Raw genomic sequence first — 16,793 nt, 5'->3', positions numbered from 1 at the left:
GTAGAAGCGCCCTTTTCAGCTAGTACAGCCATGAGTCTTCTTGGGAATGACGCAAGTTTTTCACACCTGGATTTGGGGATCCTCTGCCATTCTTCCTCGCAGATCCTCTCCAGTTCTGTCACTTTGGATGGTGAACGTTGGTGGACAGCCATTTTGAGGTCTCTCCAGAGATGCTCAATTGGGTTTAGGTCAGGGCTCTGGCTGGGCCAGTCAAGAACGGTCACAGAGTTGTTCTGAAGCCACTCCTTTGTTATTTTAGCTGTGTGCTTAGGGTCATTGTCCTGTTGAAAGGTGAACTTTCGGCCCAGTCTGAGGTCCTGAGCACTCTGGAAGAGGTTTTCCTCCAGGATATCTCTGTACTTGGCCGCATTCATCCTTCCTTCAATTGCAACCAGTCGTCCTGTCCCTGCAGCTGAAAAACACCCCCACAACATGATGCTCCCACCACCATGTTTCACTGTAGGGATTGTATTGGGCAGGTGATGAGCAGTGGTTTTCTCCACACATACCACTTAGAATTAACACCAAAAAGTTCAATCTTGGTGTCATCAGACCAGGGAATCTTATTTCTCATAGTCTGGGAGTCCTTCATGTGTTTTTTTGGCAAACTCTATGAGGCTTTCATGTGTCTTGCACTGAGGAGAGGCTTTCGTCGGGCCACTCTGCCATAAAGCCCCGACTAGTGGAGGGCTGCAGTGATAGTTGACTTTGTGGAACTTTCTCCTGTCTCCCGACTGCATCTCTGGAGCTCAGCCACAGTGATCTTTGGGTTCTTCTTTACCTCTCTCACCAAGGCTGTTGTCCTATGATTGCTTAGTTTGGCTGGACGGCCAGGTCTAGGAAGAGTTGTGGTCGTCCCAAACTTCTTCAATTTGAGGATTATGGAGGCCACTGTGCTCTTAGGAACCTTGAGTGCTGCAGAAATTCTTTTGTAACCTTGGCCAGATCTGTGCCTTGCCACAATTCTGTCTCTGAGCTCCTTGGGCAGTTCCTTCGACCTCATGATTCTTATTTGCCCTGACATGCACTGTGAGCTGTAAGGTCTTACATAGACAGGTGTGTGCCTTTCCTAATCAAGTCCAATCAGTTTAATTAAACACAGCTGGACTCCAATAAAGAAGCAGAACCATCTGGAGGAGGATCAGAAGAAATGGACAGAATGTGAGTTAAATATGAATGTCGCTGCAAAGGGTCTGAATACTTCTGACCATGTGATATTTCAGTTTTTCTTTTTTAATAAATTTGCAAAAATTTCTACATTTCTGTTTTTTTCTGTCAAGATGAGGTGCTGAGTGTACATTAATGAGAAATAGAATGAACTTTTTTGATTTTGGCAAATGGCTGCAATGACACAGAGAGTGAAAAATTTCAAGGGGTCTGAATACTTTCCGTATCTACTGTACAGTAAAATAGAGATGTTCATAGATGAGAAATATGCTTAAAAATTCTCTCTAAGCTCTTATTTTTAAAAGTTATGTATTTTTTTCTATTAGTGTAATTTCACATTTTAATCTGACCAAATTTCCACACTTTAAATATTGTGAAAATATGCCTTTGCAGTTGCATCAGTATTTTGGGCCTGCTGGCTTCTTTTGTCCTATCATATATTTATGTTTATGTTTATTATAGATCCCTATTAGTCCTCACTGCCGTGAAGACTATTCTTCCTGGGGTCCAAAAATTTACATTTCAAACTTCAAACATAAACAATAAAATACAGTCCTTACAATTAATATATAACTAAATCTAAACAAAAAACAATCTGAGATTTAATGGAATTCAACCCTTTAATTGTTGAAACCAACCAGAACCAAAACAACAACAACAACAAAAATATTCCATTTTACACACTCAGATTTTCAGAATAAACCAACCAGCTAGAAACTGACTTCCTTGCTAAATACTGCTTCTCTTAATCCATTTTTAAATCTTGCTTTGCTATTTATCATAGTTAAATGTAGTGGAAGCTCTGTAGATTGCTCTGTACATTGTTGCCCTCTTTAATGCATTAGATCTTGGTCGAGGCAAAGTAAAGTGAACACTCGAAGCATACCTGGTTCCGTAGACATATCGAGTATTGATTGGTTTTAGATGTAATAACAAATTGTTAGGTTTCCCAGTATGCCAGATATTAAACAAGAATGTAACCAGGCTACATGCCAGCCTTTGGTCAACTTTTATCCAAGACAATGTAGTATGCATCCACTCCACACTACTCTTCCCAGAGCACCGGAGAGCGAGGCGTGCCGCTTTGTTCTGTGTGAGCTGGAGTTTATCTAAATCTTGCTTTGCAGCACCGGACCAGATATATAACAAACTTCTGATGAAGATGACTGTGGTATTCTTGTTTGGTCTCTCTGGATGAAACTGCTGATCAAGTAAAAGCAAAAGATGTCTGTGGTATATTTTTCTCTCTTTCTTTTGTTTTAATCCCTGTTTCTTTGAAAGCCATCAGTCTTACTGAGGAACAGACAGCCTTTCTCACATTTGTCATTTGTCTCACGTTTGAGTGGGATTTGACAGCTGAGACCATAGTCGTTGTCTTGAATTTTTCAAGAGGCAAAAAATTGTCTTTTTTTTTTCAAATTTGACACCATTTTCAGTCCCCAAACACAAACCGACTTTAGACTTGAATGATGTGGAGAGTCTTTGAAATAACATTGAGATCATCCTGGGAATTGGAATACTTTATCAGAGAGTTTGCTTTCTTACCTCTCATGGACTTGCCTTTCTCACCTTTTCGCCCCCTTTCACCTAGTATGCTCACTTCCAGCTCTGTATTTTTAAACTAGGGCTTAGTTTTGCATGATTGATCCTATTTACCTTGTAATGGCTATTTTGCAGACACACAGCTCACCTGCCATCTGAGAGAAGACATTTTAGTTTCGTCATATTTAAGATCTCTCCCGTCTGCATGTTGTTGAAGCCTTGCAAGCAATGCTTCATCATGCCAATGTGAAAGTTAAAAATGGAAACCATAAACTTGCTAAGCAACATCATTTCTAGTTCCATTTGTACGTTTGAACCCAAAATTATTCAAAATAAGGGAGTGGACAACCAGAAGCACTGTAGGAGGTCTCTCTTTGATGAGATAAGACATAAATTAATTTAATTCATCTTCATTTTATTTGTTTATTTGTTTTTATTAAACTTTGTTAAAATTATTTTTGCCAGATTTTGCTCAGAAAACAAAACTACACAACATGACACATGCAGGGCCCAGTAGAAAAAGCAATGAGATATAAATACGACTCATTACTGAAAATAATATATCTATGCTAAAATAAGACGAGGCTACTGTACATAAAATGAAATGCTACACACAATACTGCAAACTGATATTGCAAAAAGTATCAAGGAAAGCAATATTGCAACTGATATTGATATTATTGTTCACAGTTTAAGTGTCTGATGTTTCAATTCAATTCAGTTCAATATACTTTATTGTCCCACTTGGGGAAATTTGTCTTGGACTCAGAGTTGTGCTACCAGTATTGCACAAAAAACACATAAAAACAATATTGCACATAAGACACATAAAAAAAAAACAATATTGTGCATAAAACACATAAAAGCAGTATTGCACATAAAACACATTAAAAATTTTTTACAAAAACAGTATTGCACATAAAACAGTATTGCACATGTCCCGAAGGTCACACATGACACAAACATACGCTATAAAAAAATTAAAAATAAAAATAATTGCACAATCTTCGGCCTAAGAAGCATTGTTTAGGAGTTTGATGGAGGTGGGAACAAATGAGTTCTTAAAACGGTTGAGTCTGCAGCTGGGGACTCTGTACCGTCTGCCTGAGGGAAGGAGCTTGTATTCTGTATGAAGGATATGTGACGGTTCAGTCACTATCCTCTGTTCTTGCCTTAGAACCGTCATTAGAACCTGTCGTTCCTGCAGAAGGGGGAGAAGTTGTATAGTTTGGTAAATATTTTACTTACTAGTCATTTACTGTGGGATATCATGGTGGATTTATTCATTGAATCACTAACTGTACATACAGTTTCTTCATATATACCTCTGTTAATAGCAAAGAAATAGACTGGGATGCCAACTGAAGAGGAATACCTCTGCTTTACTTTCTTGCACTGTTTGTAAATTGTATGGTGGAGTCAGTAAAATGCCTCTAATCATGGTCAAGTACACTGTAAGTCTAGTTGCTTTTGGAAGAAGATAATCATGCAAAGAAAAGAATAAGCAACTCTGCAATGAAAAAAAAACTGTGGAAACTTAGCATTCAGAGCCATGTGAAGCCTGCGTTTTTGACTTCCAGGAATTTCTTTTGCATATATTCACTCCCATATTTGAAACTTGTGACAGAAAATACGAAAAAAAAGAATAATGGATCCCCTTAAAACTTAGACAGGCTTCAACCCAAACATAACGTGAACAAGGGCTGGGATTTCCTTCTTCATCCTTTTCCATTTTTTGTTCTTCTACTTTGTCATATCTGCTCCCGTTTGTCATTCTTTGCTATGTTTGCGCTTTTTTCTCTTTCTTACTCTATCTTCCTGCCTCTCGCATGCACACACTCATTCCTATTGTCATCTGCGCTCACTGTCACAGTTTGAAACATTTCTCCGTCAGATCCCACCCATCTGTCTGTCTCTTTTTTCATCTCCTTTTCTTACCCCCCTCACTGATTTGTTATCACTTCCATTCACTGCTTCACTCTCCTCTGCTCTGTTCCTCTCTCCATGTGTCCTTGGCTCACTTTCTCCCTCTGCTCTGTCCTCAGCTCTGTCCTTACAGCTTCCTTTTTTTATTTTCCCTCTCCATCTTTTCCAGTGTAATAACATGAACAAGGTGCAGAGGGACCCCCAGGCCTCTCAGTGCTTCACCTCCTCTGTCTTTCCCCTTCCTGTTGCTCTCTTATTCATCCCTCTGTCTTTCTCTCTTTAAAGACAGAGTATAAGGGAAGCTAATTATACAGATGGTATTCATGTAGCCAGTTCCCATGGCGACTGCACACCAGCAGTAGAGGGAAAAGCAAAATGGCCGTCAGTCAGATGCCAAGAGCTTCACTGTCACTCACTGTGGAAAAAAATGCAAAGACAAAAGTTAAATAGATGGAGGTTTCTGAGGGCCAGTATCAATATATTGAATGTGTTGCAACTTAACCAGCAGGCTCATGGTGATAAGTAGATATCATACCCAGAATTCATTTCAAGACCCCTACCTCACAGCTCATTGGTTGTCACTGAAAGGAGAAATCTAATCCATAATCATGTGCCACATATTTATAGATTAAGCTTACAAAAGGCACGAGAAGTTCCCAAAACAGCAGAACGCGGTAGTTTTCATCAAGTCTTTGTGGTATCTGTTTCTCTCTCTGGTGTCCATGATGTGCAGGTGAAGGAGAAATGTCCGTGACACTGACTTTCTTGAAAAGTATTTTATTAAAAGAAAGAGCAGCATCAGTACAGACAGAAGCAGTCTGGAAGGAGTTGGCCAATTGAATCCTCCTTGCTGGACAATGACCAGCAATCAGGCTTTATAGGTTTTCAACATATAGGAGGGGTTAAACCAAATGGTTCTTTTAAAGAGAAGGAAATAATGCATTTGCTCGGGACTATTTTCAGCTGCCGACAAATGCACATTTGGCTTTTCTAGAGAGAATTTCAGAAAAAAAGTCAGAGTATTGGAGGCTGAGTCAGAAGAGATTTTTTTTTTGCCATTGTTTTAGAATAAAATATCCTGCATCTCTTTGTTAAGTTGCGAGTCTTTGGTGGGATGTATAGGATCTGTTTGCAGTAAGAAAAACAAAAATACACCACCAGCTTCAGAATAATAACAACCACCGGTCATATGGAAATACAGACCTGATCAAAATCTTAAGACCAGTTGAAAAGTTGCTAGAATTTACCTTTTGCACATTTGGATCTTAATGAGGCTTTAAGTAGAGCTACAATATGGAAAAGCAAGAAGGAGGTGTGTCACAAAAAGCACTTTGAAAAAGTAATTTATTGACAACAAAAAGTAAACTGAAATAGGCTGTTCAGCTGATCAAAAGTTTAAGACCACAGGCTATAAAAGCCAAAATCTGCTCAAAATTCTCATTTTCTGTCAGTCATTCACATGGTCATGCCCTCCTGATGGCTAAAGCTAAGAAGCTTTCTCTTGTTGAACGTGGTCGGATCGTCGAGCTGCATAAGCAAGGCCTCTCACAGCATGCCATTGCTGCTGAGGTTGGACGCAATAAGACGATCATTCTAAATTTTTTGAAAGATCCTGAGCATTATGGAACAAAAATGTCAAGTGGTAGACCCAAAAAAATTACACCTGTGCTGAGCCGGAGGATCCGATTGGCTGTCCGTCAAGACACATTGCGGTCCTCGACCCAAATTAAGGCCCTTACCGGTGCCGACTGCAGTGCAATAACCATCAGACAGCATCTGCGGGAAAATGGTTTCAAAAACAAAAAACAAATTCAAAGGCCTCGTCTCCTTCAATGCCACAAAACTGCCCATTTAGACTTTGCCAGGGAGCATCAAACATGGGACATTGAAAGGTGGAAAAAAGTTTTATTCTCTGATGAGAAAAAATGTAACCTTGACGGTCCAGATGGCTTCCAATGTTACTGGCATGACAAGGAGATCCCACCTGAGATGTTTTCTACCCGGCACAGTGGAGGGAGGTCCATCATGATCTGGGGTGCTTTTTCATTCAGTGGAACACTGGAGCTTCAGGTGGTGCAGGTCGTCAAACGGCTGCTGGTTACGTGCAGATGTTGCAGCGGGCATCTCTCATGACTGAGGGCCCTCGTCTGTGTGGTAATAGCTGGGTTTTTCAACAGGACAATGCTGCAGTTCACAATGCTTGCTTGATGAAGGACTTCTTCAGGGAGAATAACATCACTCTTTTGGACCATCCCACATGTTCTCCTGATTTAAATCCCATAGAGAACATTTGGGGATGGATGGCAAGGGAAGTTTATAAAAATGGCCATCAGTTCCAGACAGTTGACGCCCTTTGTGAAGCCATCTTCACCACTTGGACCAATGTTCCCAAAGAATTTCTAGAAACACTCGCATCAAGCATGCCCAAACAAATTTTTGAAGTGATTGACAAGAACAGTGGAGCTACTCATTACTGAGTCCTACTGAGAAAATGTTTTGTTCTGGTTTGGAGAGTTTTTTGTAATTTTTTTGAGCGATGGTCTTAAACTTTTGATCAGCTGAAAAACAGCCTATTTCAGTTTACTTGTTGTTTTCAATAAATATGACGAAATAAACGCGGCTCTCTGATGACCAAAACATGACGAGACGTGTGCTAGTTTTCGTTCAAGAGACGAGACTGGACGAAAACATTAATGGATGGTTTCGATCAACTGGTGATATTCAGTGAGCGAGGCTGTTACAACGGCAATGCATAGCATAGGTGACTGTACCGATGCCTGTTCAAAACACACAGACATCAGTAAACTGTTCCGAAATGTTCTTCTTGTCAGCTTTAACGTTGTTGTTATTGCTCTGTTGGGACTCACGGCTGTTCTGTCTACCAGTAAAATTCTTGGTTTAATGAGGACTTCCACCTAACGGAGTGGAAATATCGCTTCACTGCGGCAGAGTGTGACGATCAGATTAACTGGTAACAGTCTGTGGCCTCAGTCCGACGGTCAGACAGAAACGGCAAGAGAAGTTCTAATACCGTTTTCAAAGCTTACTGCGATAAACCAGTTGGACCTGAGTTGTTCTACTTTTAAACAGATTTTAAGTCAAACAATGACATCATATAAACCATCTGACCACATTCTAACCAGAGATTTCACATTCCAGCCTTCAGAACATTGATATGCTTCATCTAATTGTTCCCCTGTTATTCAGGATTTATTTATTTTACTGGGGCATTGCAAGTTAATCAACATTGTATTCTATGGAATCAATGCATTGTAAATTAAATGCACTGACTTTACAGAACACAGAATTAAAGGTATTTTTTTTATTTCTAAGGACGTAGAACAATAATAGAGATGAGGATATTTATTCTACAAAACCTTAACCTTAACATACTACTCTAAACTGACAAAAAATAAACTCGCAAGTCCTGAAGAAGGAATATCTTTGTTGGCTTTTTTGTAGTAATGAACATTGAATCCACTGTCATTTTGTCAGTGAGGTTAATAATACGTAATTTGTTAAAAGGCTAATACGTCTAGACTAAAACTAGACTAAAACCTTTTGAGTTTTCGTCGACTAAAACTGGACTAAAACTATCACTTATAGAAATGATTAAATTGTGACTAAATAGAATAAGGATTTCGTCCAAAAAAATAAAACTAAGACTAAATCTAAATTGGCTGCCAAAAACAACACTGTAAAGCTGGTGTCTTTTCTCAGCCACTTAGGGACAAAACTTCCCAATAAATTAAGAAAAAAAAACACTTCAACAAACTGTTGCTTATTAGAACATTTAACATCAACATGGAGACTTGTTTGAAACTGTGATTCCAGCCACTGACTAATATATATATATATATATATATATATATATATATATATATATTACATACAGTACATCTGTTGAGGCCCACAAAGCTTATTGAACACTGTTCAGTACAGCCATTGTTAACCCGCTTTGGGTTCTATTACTCATCTTTTGCAACTTGTTCTTGAAGAAATTTCCTATTGAGAGGGATTTTTAAAAACTGTGCACTCAAGCTTGCGAAAATAAAGAATTTACAATCCTGAATATCTCTCTTGTGAACTTGTTCCTTTTCATTCTTGGTGTTTTTCAGGGGGGTTTGGTTTTAGGGGAAATATGCCGAGAAGTGCACAGCAGGGAAATGCTGGCCTTTGTTGTCAAGAGCTACTCTCTCTGGTTATTAAAGGGAATTTTGAAAGAGCGTGATTACAATGAAAGAACTGGAACTGAATGTCTTACTGTCTGTCAAATTATGAGGTAACTGATATTCAGCCATAGAAGAATAACGCTTTGTGTCTCTTCCTGGCACTCAGTGAAAAACACTTCAGTGTGCTGAGAAAAGCCTGGAATAAGCATCTAAAGCTACTGGTTTGTTAAAAAAGGGGGACTTTAGTGGATAAATTGTTTAACAATTTATTGAAGTAGAGATAAAGATCACAAAGCTCTTAACAACTCTGTGAGGGTGTTTTGAGGCACAGTAGGTCTTGGTAATGCTGACATGTGGATGTGTATGTGGTAATTTGATGATTTTAGGAAATGTTCTTTTTTTGGGTATCACTGGACAAAAATTGTGATACCGTTTCAGCATACTGTAACTGAAGTGGTTTGAGAGGAAATTAGACTTCTACACATCTTCTCAGATTTGTTTTCAGACAAGAACATCTTTTATGAGACATTCTAGCCAATCCCAGGTTTTTCACTCAACAACAGTCTAAAGAGCAACAACATCTGTGGTGACATGGAAGGGATTTTATAGTCGGTTAGACTTTCAGCTGGACTATCCTTGTGCATTTGAAGCACATTTGCATGTGGTAATGGTAGCTTCTCTTTCTTTCTTTATTTCTGTCATTTCTAGATTTCTGCCTATTGCAGCTTTAATAGGTTGGGTTGTCTTAAGTTAATCACAGCAGGAAGTAAAAATGCAATGCATGCAACATCAAATTGTTTATAAAATGACTTAACATGCTTAAAAAAAGGAAAAACAGCATAATCATACAATAAAACACTAAAGGATATATATTTAGGGTCCGAGCACCGAGGGTGCGAAGGACAGGCGGTGCCAGGGCACCGACTGTCCAAGGCACCAGCGGTGCCAAGGACCCTATTGAAACCCTAGGGTTTATTATTATTATTATTATTATTATTATATTTTTTTTTTTTTTTTTTTTTCTCCCGTAAAGTAAATTGGCTTTTTGGCGGCCTTATCATACTCCAAAACGCGTGAAATTTGGCATGCACATCAGGACTGGCGAAAAATTTGATATTTTATGGGAGTTGCGCATGTGCGTGGCAAAATGGCTCTATAGCGCCACCTGCAAACTTGAAAAAGTAGTCATTAGGCCAACTGCCACAATGTTTCATGTACAGCTACAATATTTGGTGGGCATATGCAGAACATCTGGACACACCAAAAAGTCAATTACAGCCACGCCCTAAACCCAACAGGAAGTCGGCCATCTTCAATTTGCTGTAAATTTTTCAAACTTAATCGCTCCTCGGGAAATGACTTGCCTTTTTGGCGGCCTTATCATGAACCAAAACGCATGAAATTTGGCGTGCACATCAGGACTGGCGAAAAATTTGATATTTTATGGGAGTTGCGCATATGTGTGGAAAAATGGCTCTATAGCGCCACCTGCAAAATTGAAAAAGTGGTCATTAGGCCAACTTCCACAATGTTTTATTTACAGCTACAATATTTGGTGGGCATATGCACCACATCAGGACACACCAAAAAGTCAATCACAGCCACACCCTAAACCCAAAAGGAAGTCGGCCATCTTCAATTTGCTGTACATTTGTCAAAATTTATAGCTCCTAGTGGATAAGTCTGAGAGAACTGAAATTTGGCCAGTACATTCACCAGACCTTTCTGATGAAAAGTTATCAAAAACTCAACCAGAAGCCAAAAGGTGTGGCCATGGCGGAGCCTCAAACAACTGATCCTTCGCCATGAAACAGGAATTGGTGTCTAATTCTTCTCAACATGCTCCAATCTGCCTGAAACTTTACATGTATGATGACAGTCCTGTCCTGATGTCATCCACATAGGGATATTCATTGACAGTCATAGCGCCACCTTGTGGTTTCAGGAAATAGACATCTTTTACACTTTCATGCCCTATTGTTACCCGGTTGATCATATTCACTTCAAATGCAGTGACAACAGCCTAAACACATTGATGATGCATCCCAGTGAAAATGGTGACTTGTCATCAAAGGGCGTGTCTGTGGCGGCCAAACCAATTTCGATGTTTCGCCATGAAAATTTAACGATTCATATCTCAGCTGAACAACATCCTATCTGCCTCAGACTTCACATGCTGGATACCAGGTCCAGTCTGAACACATCCACACTCATAAATTTTGAAAAAGTCATAGCGCCACCTGTTGGTAATAGTAAGTTTAAGGCCTTATATTTTCAGGTACAATGGCCCCAAACTTGGTGATATCATGCTGGAAATTGGTCAGTCGAGTCTTCACCTCTTGACAATCACACACTGTGAAGGGTGTGACATTTCATGCAACGCTGTTGCCGTAGCAACCAAATATCGCCATGAAAAACAAAGCCCTTTCTGACAGGTTAGGAATACTCCAATGCTCACAAAAATTACCACACACATCACCATTGACCCAAGGAACAACACTGTATGCATCTCGGCACTGCACATGCTATAGCGCCCCCTACAGTATTTTTAACAAACAGCCCCCCCAGCACGTTTCACCGACATCCATGAAATTTGGGAGGCTTATAGAGCACATCAGGACGCACAAAAAAGCCTCTTGGAGCCATGTCCTAAACCCAACAGGAAGTCGGCCATCTTGGATTAATTGTGAGATTTTTGATGATTTTTCTCATTTTTGAGAGTTAATACCTCCTAGGGGATAATTCCAGGAGACCTGAAATTTTGTCAGTCCACACAGCAGGACTTGGTTTGGAAAAGTTATCAAAAGTTTAACCAGAAGCCAAATGGCGTGGCCATGGCGACCATTAGAGTTTTGATGCTTCGCCATGAAACAACAACTGCTGTATAACTCTCCTCTGCATGCTCCAATCCGCCTCAAACTTTCCATGTGTGATCACAATCCAATCCTGATCACATCTACAGGCCAACAGACACTCTCAGTTGCAGCGCCACCTGTTGGAGGGACAATAAATGCTGTATAACTGGCCTCTACATGATCAAATCAGCCTGAAACTTTTCATGAGTGATCAGAGTCCAGCCCTCATCACATCCACTGTTTGAAATACACTCTGAGTTACAGCGCCACCTGGTGGTGGATGGGCAGGAAATGCTGTATAACTAGTCTGAACATGCTCCAATCTGGCTGAAATTTTACGTGTGATTAAACTCTGGTCCAGATGTGATTCAGAGGCCAGCACACACTCTCAGTCACAGTGCCACCTGGTGGACGTGCATGGATTCGCCGACCAGCGTGGATGCGAGGACCCGTCCATCGCTGCTTGCAGCTTTAATTATGTATTTATTTTTCAAAGAATCATTCACCCTATTTGAAAAGACAGCGATGATGTTTCCGTAGCTGTTTAATCATCAAGTTATTTAAGTGGATAGATCATTGTAGTCACTTTTCTTTGGGTCTAGTTCAATTTCACACTTTATTCAAGGCAAACCATTCAAGAATTGTTAAAATATGAATAGTGTACCACCTGACGAATGATTTACTGTGCAAACTCTTCAGAGGAAACATGATGCGATGGCCCTGAGTTACAACATGAACATTATGTTTTAAAGAACCCCTATGTGTGACACATTAGCGCATGCTATTATTTCAGAAAATTTTTTTGGGCCATTTTTCTGAACAATTGTAAACCATCCATCCATTCTCTATACACCGCTTTATCCTCACTAGGGTCGTGGGGGGTGCTGGAGTCTATCCCAGCTGACTCGGGCGAAGGCAGGGGACACCCTGGACAGGTCACCAGTCTGTCACTGGGCTACATATACAGACAGACAATCACACTCACATTCACACCTACGGACAATTTAGAATAATCAATTAACCTCAGCATATTTTTGGACTGTGGGAGGAAGCCAGAGTACACGGAGAAAACCCACGCATGCACAGAGAGAACATGCAAACTCCATGCAGAAAGATCCCAGGCCCAGGCCGGGATTTGAACTGGGGATTTTCTTGCTGCAAGGCGAAAGTGCTAACCACTACTCCAAAACCTTTGTAAATGATTTTAAAGTGAATTAATGATATTACAAAACCAAAAGAATATAGCTGAGCTAGCTTTGGATCACCAAAGTCCACTTGATTCTTCTGGGAAAAATGAATGAATGAGCCTTCCACCAACCCTGTCAGTCAAACTGAAACACTACTATGACAATAAATAAATAAATACATAAATAATACATTCTACATATAGTGGCTTTAGCTAACTGTAGTCACCACATCCTAAAGAATAATGAAACAAAGAATTTATACCTGAGAGATGAATCATACGATGAGGAGCAGGAAGTCATGTATTCATGAGGAGCAGGTCTCCATTTTTATGGCTGGTTTTAAACTTTACCCATAATTTACTGCTGCCATCTCAGTATTCCAATCATCCCCAACTCTAAATCTGGACTCTATACGACCAACAGAAATTAATGGTATGTAACAGGCCCCGTAAATACACTTCTAATTATCCCTGGTCGATTCGTCAGTGCACACTGACTCCAGTGTAATAACATCATAAACTCTGGAGACCATGTATTCACAGTGTTCCAGGCTCAGGGTTAAGAGCCATTCAGAGATTGGTCAAATATGGTCATTACACGCTTTGCAAATTATTTGATGAAAAGGCTAATAAGTCTGTTGGTGGATAGCTAATTAAAGGTCAGTTCAGAAGGGTGATGAAAAAGACATAAAGAGTTAAAAGACAAGGGTTACTGCAAAGCTGAACCAACAAACCAGCAGTTTTTCTGTATTTACAACAAGAGAAAAAAAAAGTTCCTGCATGTCAATCTCTGCTTTACATATATCTATTATATATATATATATATATATATATATATATATATATATGTCTTTGTGAAAAATTGCCTTGACTTGGCTGGCTTTTGTAAAAAGGTCATACCTCTATATACTGTACACACATGCCTAAAAATAACCAGTTGTAAACAATACTTTGTCATTTATATGTTGCTGTCTTCACCCAAGCAGTGGCAAAGATCCCCACTGGGCCCAGTGGACAATGACTGTCATTGTTTGAATCTGAGAGGATTTACAGGCCAATTAGTGCGATGAAGCATGAAGCTGAGGACCATTAGGTCAGCATCTCAGGCAGACAGCTTACAGTCGACTAATCACCCCAAAACTCTTTACTCCTTAACAGGAAAGTGATCATCACACGACGGACAGGCACACGATCAGTGCTCATTTATAATGAAGCCCCCAGTGGAGAGGCCAGCGAACCCTGGCTCCATCTAGGTCTCAGTCACACAGAAAACGCTCTGGATTTGAATTCTAATTGTATGTAAAGCAGACTGAATGCATAGGTGAAATGTATGAATGCAAGAAAGAAAGATGGAGAGATTTATGTGGCCTGCTCACACACATCCATCGATCCTTCCATTCTCTATACACCGCTTTATCCTCACTAGGGTCGTGGGGGGTGCTGGAGTCTATCCCAGCTGACTCGGGCGAAGGCTGGGGACACCCTGGACAGGTCGCCAGTCTATCGCAGGGTTCTGCTCACACACAGTAATATAGAATTATGGTTGGATATGAAACCTGCTGTACAGCTAAATGCAGCTTTGTGATTATCATATATTTTCCACAGTCCAATATCCTCAGAAATTACATTCATATTGGACAATTCTGCAAACATTTATGCAGCGGATCAGAAAGTAAGGGTGTGCATGTTGGAGTAGTGGAGGAGTATGGAGTCGGTTTGGTCGTTGACAGTTTGAATGTTCATTTTTTCAGCATTTTAAAACTTTATCAGTAAACTTAACAGGGATTGTTGCATCCTATTCCAATGCCATTTCTAAATCTGTTATGCTTAGTTTTCCAGTAAATGATCATCTTTCTTGCTAAGAGAGTAACATTACAGTATGGGCTATACAGCAGAACTGCTGCAGATTCTGTAATTGTACCTCAGTCTGACTACCATTTTGCAGGCTTGTCAGAAAACTGCAATCTTAACTTTATATCTGTGTGACTCTTGAGGTAGACATTGCTTTTTTGATTCTATTTCCTATAGTGCAGGTCTGATTTATAGTTCACAGCAATATTTCTTAAATCAGTCCCTCCAGGATTTCACGGGCGTTTTTTAGTGATTGTTGCGACTGAAAATGCCTGAATTCGTGGCAGCTTTTCTAAAAACTTGTGATAAAAGTTGCAATGTTTTAAGCTTATTTGTTGTGATGAAATTGCGGGAGACAGTGACAATTGCTAAAAAGCTGCATTTTTTGCAGCTTGTGGAACATGTTTCAACACTGGAATTGACAATATTTATCCATCCATCCTCTATACACCGCTTTATCCTCATTAGGGTCACGGGGGGTGCTGGAGCCTATCCCAGCTGACTCGGGCTGTCGGTCAGTATAGCCTTCTTTAACCCTTGCCTCAGGTTAAATCAGGACCAGCTCTCCGTTTAAAGGGTTAGATTCTATCTGCCTGTTAGTATTCCACCTAACAGGTTTCAGCAGAATAATTAAGCTGGTGTCGAGGAATACTCGCCTAGGTCCTAACTGTCTTCTTCCAAACGTCTTACCCCTCTTACTCCAATAAATACGCTCTCACTTGTTGATATTCCTAGGTTCGTTTTAGAGGTTTGGATAACTGACCTCAGGGGTAACTAGTTGGATTAAAGTAACCTTTAAGAACCATTAGATTTAATGCACACAATCAACTTAACTTTTTACCTCTATGCAGAATAGGTGAATCATAATCATTTCATTAGACTTCTCTTTAAATGCAATATAGCGTTTTATTAAGCAATTATTAGCAGGGGCACAGCATTAATTCATGATTAAACAATTTAATTATTTCTGATTATTTCTAACTAAACTAAGCTAAGCTGAGCGTACCTAAGAATCTTCTCTAATTAGTAAATTTAGGAGAGAGAACGGACAGCGTGGCCAAGCTGTCACGCCCGGTCTTGACCTGCATCTGGTTGAGCCACTCTATCGACCAGTAGACTCGGTACGAAGTCTTCTTTGTGGGCGGAGGGTGTTCTTCCTAGGCAGGGGGAGTGGAGAGGTCCCAAAAGCCAATCGTTGGTCTGGCAGTTATCTTTAGTAGCAGCTGGAACACAAGTGCGGGCGTCTCAGCTGTCTTCTCAGTCGGATGGTGGTGGTGGAAAGCTCCCGTCTCATCAGGCTGTGGTGGGTCACTGGGTCCTCCAGCCCCTGGAGTGGAGCAGCCCTCTGCTGCTGCCTCCTGCGCCTCTCTGGATGCCATGGGTGCTTGCCTCTCTTCATCTCTTTGGATAACTGCAGACCTCTCAGGACTCTCCGTCTGGCAGAGTGTGGTCTTCGCTTGTTGAACAAAGTTAGAACAACTTTGCTTCCAACGATGTTCTCAGCGATCTCTGGAGCCTAAGTCCTGCGTTGTCTTCATGTCTCTTGGGCAAAAGGGTCCGGTGTCGACTCTCCAGAACTTTGGCAATGCTCTCCGGCAGCTCCAGCGAGCAGCATCTCTTGCAGGTCCGGCGAGCAGCATCTCCCCCCTCCGGGGGAGAACTCCGAATTCAGTGTCTCTGACTCTCTCTTTTATAGTGTCATCCTCTAATACACACATCTCTGGCTAGGTACGCCCCTGACACCGTCTAACTCATGCAATCAACTTGTTATCACATACATCAGTAATACAGAAGTCATGGTTTTACAGCAAATACACAGCATCCACCTTCCGTTGTTAACACACACACACATTGCTTGAGACATGTTGCCAAGACCATATGTGGCCACAGTACTTCCTCAATGTCCTCCTTTCTGCAGTGTCATGGTGACTTCTGCTTTTTGCCCTACACACACAGAGCTTAAACAGGGATTGCTTTAGTTATCATTCACATTAAGCTGCCCTGAATCTCTTTCTAAATCAAAATCATTCCACTTAGTTTAAACAAAATAAATCATCTTAAATCATTCTCTTCTATAGCAATAATCATTTCAGA

This window comes from Acanthochromis polyacanthus, chromosome 10, assembly GCF_021347895.1.
Source record: "Acanthochromis polyacanthus isolate Apoly-LR-REF ecotype Palm Island chromosome 10, KAUST_Apoly_ChrSc, whole genome shotgun sequence".
Taxonomy (NCBI): Eukaryota; Metazoa; Chordata; class Actinopteri; family Pomacentridae; genus Acanthochromis; species Acanthochromis polyacanthus.
Note: the sequence above shows the minus strand (reverse complement) of the source record.